This window comes from Ambystoma mexicanum, chromosome 1q (genome assembly GCF_040938575.1).
Source record: "Ambystoma mexicanum isolate Mex_15411 chromosome 1q, UKY_AmexF1_1, whole genome shotgun sequence".
NCBI lineage: Eukaryota > Metazoa > Chordata > Amphibia > Caudata > Ambystomatidae > Ambystoma > Ambystoma mexicanum.
The window spans coordinates 821,212,124-821,218,123 of record NC_090922.1 but is presented as its reverse complement, the minus strand read 5'-3'; positions in this window follow the sequence as shown (position 1 = coordinate 821,218,123).

Below are 6,000 nucleotides of genomic sequence, written 5' to 3'. Positions count from 1 at the left end.
AACATTGCTTATGCTGTAGCGAAGAGGTGTATCCTTCAACATTGGAAGTCCAAATATCCCCCTAGTAGCAATGATTGGCTTCCTGAGTTGATATACACTAACTAAACCGAGGAGGGTTATGTGGGTACGACTACAGTCGCAAGTAGACCCAAGGATATATGGACTCCACTTAGACTGTATCTGGCTGGTACTCAGTCTGATGAGGAGGAGGGATCTAGGGAGGTTATGGTACAGCCTGGAACGTGAAACCTGTACAGTTGTACTCTGTTCTGATGTCATCTCGCTATGTGATGTCCAAGTTATTTCTGTCCTGTGCAATGCACTGCAAGAAAGTTGTAATGTCTATTATGTTGCGCCTTATTTACTGCGTATTTCATGCCTGTCACAGAAATAAAGTTTTTTTTTTTAAAGTCTTCTTATCCATGTCCAGAATCCAGACTATTTATTTATACCAGAGGAGGAGTTATATAAAGTATCTATCACACTTTCTCCCACGTGGGATATCCAATCATCCTTTTTTTTAAAATTTTTTATTGCGATATAGTCAAAAACAACTTGAATAAAATGTGACTATTCGCAAAACATCATAAAATTACATAAAACTACATAAACCAGAGCAAACAAAAATATGCCAGAAACAACTGAACACACTTTACATAATTTATACAAATCCACAATAATTAGACATTTCCTTTTTCTTAAAACAACAAAAAAGAAAAAAACAAAAACCAGTACATTACCACATCGACCAAAGAGAAAAAAAGAAAAGAAGAGAGGGAGGGAAAAATAACCAAAAAAGAAACGTAGTGAAATAGAAGGTACATGAAGACCAGTAAAACAGGACAACTCCAATGAAATATTAATTATGAATAAAACAAGACTATTACATATTAAATACTGAAATTTCTCTCTGTTCCTTAGGGAGTAATAATAAATTCCACTCTCTCAGAAGTTTTGCTACTTCTACCGTTAAAAACACTTCATTACCTGGAGGCCAATCTATGTCAGAAGCAATCAGTGATCAACTACCAATTCTGAGGAGCAAATCTCGCCAGCCTTGGAATCCTCAACTCTAAAGTCCCGGGGCAATCAATCAACAAATGCCTCAGGGACTGAGCAATTGCACCTCCACATTTATGACAGCCCGAATTAGGTGTACCTACAGAATCTCTGATATGCTTAATTTCCAGAGTTGGCAGCAGATTAAGCCTACATGTTAAGAAATCTGCTCTAATGACTGGATCTGGAAATTTGGTTAAATATGTTGGCATTGTAGACCTATATTTGTCAATTTAAAAGAAACAAACAATCTGGATGATCTCATACGTGCAATTTTTCTAATCCAGTCCATTCGTTTTAAGAGCTCTTTGGCCTTTTCTGGATTTTGAGTCAGTATGGCTTCCTCACAATCTGCTTCAACTAAGATTTTAATGCAAATGTTTTCCAGATTGTTCAGGTATTGATTGGACGACCCCCTTAAGGTTACTAGAAGAGCTTCATATAGGGAGCTGGGAAGGGGAGTCAAGATCAACCTGTATTGAGAAATCCAGCTCCATTCAAGGCCAGCCCTTAGTGATTTCAGACCGAACTCATACCTCAGGCTTGTCATGGGCACACAGTTGGGTAGACTCAACACCCACCTCCACCGAATACCTCAAAGCCTCTCCCAATCGATGTCATAGGATTGAGGATTAGTTACTAAACCATATATCAAGGCCGGGACAATTTTATTATTGTAAAACTTAACCAGGGGAGTCAAAGAAAACATACCGCATTTACTTACTTTGCGTCCAAGTTGGACGTTACCAACCCCTTGTTTGGGTACGCTCTTACCACAGAACCGAGGTAGCTAATCTTTTTCACCACTGGGATTCTTTGATAACCAAGCACCAACTAAAGGACTTAGTTGCATTCCGAGGGTGTTTGAAAATCCGAATTCTTGATTTGTCCGCGTTGGGCTTCAAGCCATCCACCTCTGCATATGTCTGAAATGCAGCCAATAGCCTCTGCAGGCCAATAGGGGTCTGGTCCAATAATATGATTTCGTTGGCATAGGCCAGCCAGCTGAGTAACCATTTCACCAGGTCAGCAAGAAACAGGTTGAACAAAAAGTGGGCTAATAAACAGCCCTGCCGAACACCCCTTGTTATTTCAATCGGTTTAGAAAGAAGCCCAGATCTATCGAGTCTGACCTGCATATCTGTGTTGTTATAAAGTTCAATCAGGATTGCCAGTAAATTCTCAGGCAGACCCCACTCTCTCAGCTTCAACCAGAGGTGGTCCCGATTAACAGTATCAAAAGCCTGGGATAGGTCAATACATGCCCCAAACAAGGGTTGCTCGCCCCTGGAAATTGCTTCGCTGCTGACCGTACTTACGACAAGGCCATTTAAATATGTCGACAGACCTCGCTTAAACCCTGTTTGATATCTTGAGATAATCCCATGTGAGTTTGCCTAGGTTTTTAGATCTCTAAGAACTAGCGCAGCAAAGATTTTCCCGTCCGCGTCTAATAACGATATAGGGCGGTACTTGGAGGAATTCAGGCAATCACCCTTTTTAAAAATAGGGATTTCAAATGCCCTTCTCCAAGAACTCCGAAATTGCTTGGTATCTAAAATGCCTTTAAATGGGGCTACCAGCACCCGGTGCCAATTGTCCGAGTCTGACTTAAGTTCCATATTGCTCTGGCCATTTGGTCCCTGGGCTCCGGAGGAGGACAATTTATTTATTAGACCTTTAATTTCTTCTTCAGTAACGAGCAAAGACCAACCAATATCTTTATCGATCTTAACACTCGCTACTTGGTCTGAGCCATAAAGAACACTAAAATGCTCGATCCAGACATGCTCTTGGATAATACCTTCCTGCTCATTATAGTTCAGTTTATCCAAGGATCCAACTATCGACCAGAAATATCGGGAATTATTTTGCCCAATAGCCCTAAGCATAATTTCCCCATCTGATTGTAGTTGTTGGATCTGATGAGATCTGGACCTGTTCCTGAAGCTATTTTTTATGGCCTTAATCTCACTGGTCACTCCACTCGGGAGGAAGTCTATCACCCGACCCAGCCGATCTGTCAAGACCCGACTTAAAGAATGTTAAGGGAAAATTTAAATATAACGCCAGGGCATACTTTCAGCTGAATAATGTATCTGTAGATGACCGAAGGGTATGATGGGAAGCTCACAAGACAATACTGAGAGGCAAAGGAATTTCAGTTCTCAAAGCGAGAGAGCGGAATATACTTCAGAATCTCATCATATTAGTAATAGAGGTTGAAAGGCTTGAAAGAGAATTCATTTTCAATTACTTGTTGGCCATTCGGAGGTTACTGTTATAAACAGGAGATAAATACTGTAACTGTACAACTGATACAGCCCTTGAGGCTTATTTCGACCAAGTGGCATGATATATGAGGCAGGCAACAAGGCAGTGAAGTTTTGGCCTGGCTACCAAGAAGATATTAAAGCACCTGCATTTTTCTGAGCGATAGTAATGGCAGAAAAGTGTCTGAGGGTGCTGATATTGTTAATGCCTTTGCCGACTACTACCAACAGCTCTATAAAGGGGGTGCAAATACTGCAAAATCAAATCATGACGATCTTCTTAATGAAATTCAACTAGGAACTATTACTAATGAACAGAGAATGGCCTTACACCTACATATCACCAAAGAGGAACTCATGACTATGATTTCTGAGTTACAATCGAGCAAAACACCGGGTACCGATGGATTTCCTATAAAACTTTGGAAATAATTAGGTAATAGGTGACTAGATCTATGCTCTCAATGTTCTGGGTGAGTAGGGATAGGAGCAAGCTTCCACCCCACTTATCTATGCTCTCAATGTTCCGGGTGAGTAGGGATAGGAGGAAGCTGCCACCCCACTTAAGACAGGCAAACATAGAAGTTATTCCTAAGAAAGACAAACCACCAAATGTGAATGCCTCCTCTAGGCTGATATCTTTCGTTAACGTTGAGTCAAAAGTGCATTCTAAAATATTACCTAGAAGATTGATGGATGCCTTTCCTGGTTCATCCGGATCAGTGTGGTTTCCTCCAAGACAGAGCCACCAGAATGAATATCTGCAGACATCACATGGCCATAGATAAAAGCAAATAACCCTTTAGCTATCTTAGTGATAGATTTCAAAAAAGCTTTTGATCAGTTCAATGGCACCTTTTGTCCGCAGTGTTAACCAAATTGAGATTTGGTATTGGCGTCTTGCAATTGATCAAACTACTTTATAAAGAACCATCAACAGCAATATGGGTAAGCAGGGTTTCCTCCCATTACATCAGATTGGCCCCTTTCACCACTATTTTGTATTATGGTTATGGAACCAGTAGAAATCCTGCTCAGCGAAAATACTGAGGGGTTTTGTGTGGCCTACAGGGCATGATGAATGAGCAGCTATACATGCGGATGACCTGCTGCTGTTTCTAGGTGTATCCCAACATTCTGTCCCTATGGTCAAAGAGATAATACAAACATTTGGGAGTGTTTGTGGCCTTCGGGTTAACTGGAATAAATCGGTCCTATAGCCCCTGCAGTAGGGAGTGCAAGCTATTCCAACTAATTGTAAATTCCAGATTCCCATGGACACCTTTAAGTATTTAAGTATGTTGGCATTCATATTATCAGGGACTAAATATCCTTTTTGAACCGTAATCTTTCACCAATACTAATTCTTATAAAACCCATCTTAATCCTATATCAGGTTAACTTCATTCTGCACTCCTTATAAGACTTTTTAAACAAATATGGAAAAAGGATATTGGCCCCATCGAACTGGAGGAATGGTAGGAGGTCCTGAGGTTACCTCGTAAAGCAGCTATTACAGCCAAATTTAGGTTAGTTGAACTTCAGTACAATATATTACTCCAGGGACCTTCTGTTCAGATGTGGCCGTATTATGAACCCTAATTGTCTGTGTTGCAATGATTCCTGGAGTACCTTTTTTCACCTAATCTGGCAATTCCCCAAGATCCAGAAGTTTTAGCAAGCAGTGCTAAGATATTTATTGGTAGCAATTGGCCATGAAATGCCCAATTAAACCAAGATTTCCTTTTTGGGTATTTGAAGTGATAATCCATATTCCTTGGTCGAAAAGCAGTTTTTAGCAAAATAACTAGCAGTGGCGAAACGAACATTTCAGTGAAACATGGTGCTAATTCTGTGAAACTAAATTGAAACATGAACTAGACAATGTTATGCTGATAGAGGATAGAGTATATGGATCATGAAGCTCTAGCCAAGGATGTACAAAGATCTGTAATACATTGAAGGTTGTTGGTTAGGAGTATTAACACCTGTGCTTCTTAACCTATCACTGACTTGATTGCTGCTTACTGTGGTGTGTTCAGTATATGTTACCGATTAGTTTATCGATTGTTATCTACAGTTCTTGCTTTCTACTATTTTGAAAACTCAATAAAATGTCTTATTAAAAAAGTAATTACCAGTTCAATGTCCTACCATTCAGTTATTCTGCTGCACCCAGGGTTTTCACCAAGCTTCTCGCACTGGTGGTGACTTGCCTCAGGAGAGAAGGCTTATCCGAGCTCACTCTCCAGACCAGGCAATTGCACATCTGTTCCAGACATGCAGTATACTGTTTAGCTTGGGCTTTTCCCTGAAATTTTAAAAGTCTCAGGTTTCGCTGTCCAAGTCCCTCCAGTTTACCGGGGTAGTCTTTGGCACTCTTCTGGCCAGAGTCATTGCACGTGAGGACAGAGTGGCCAACATCTCTCAGATGGTCCAGGTCCTCCAATCCCAGGGACAAGTTCCCACCTCAGCCTTCCTGCCCTTGCTGAGTCTCATGGCTTCTTGCATTCTGGTATTTACGGGGTGTGTGTGATCACTTCATTGGCTCCTCTGTTACCAATGGTCTCAGTTTCAGGAAATATGTCCGATCTTCTGCAGGTATCAAGTCACATGTCTCGAAACCTCCCATGGGGGTCCTGGCAAGACAATCTGTTAATCTTCCTGG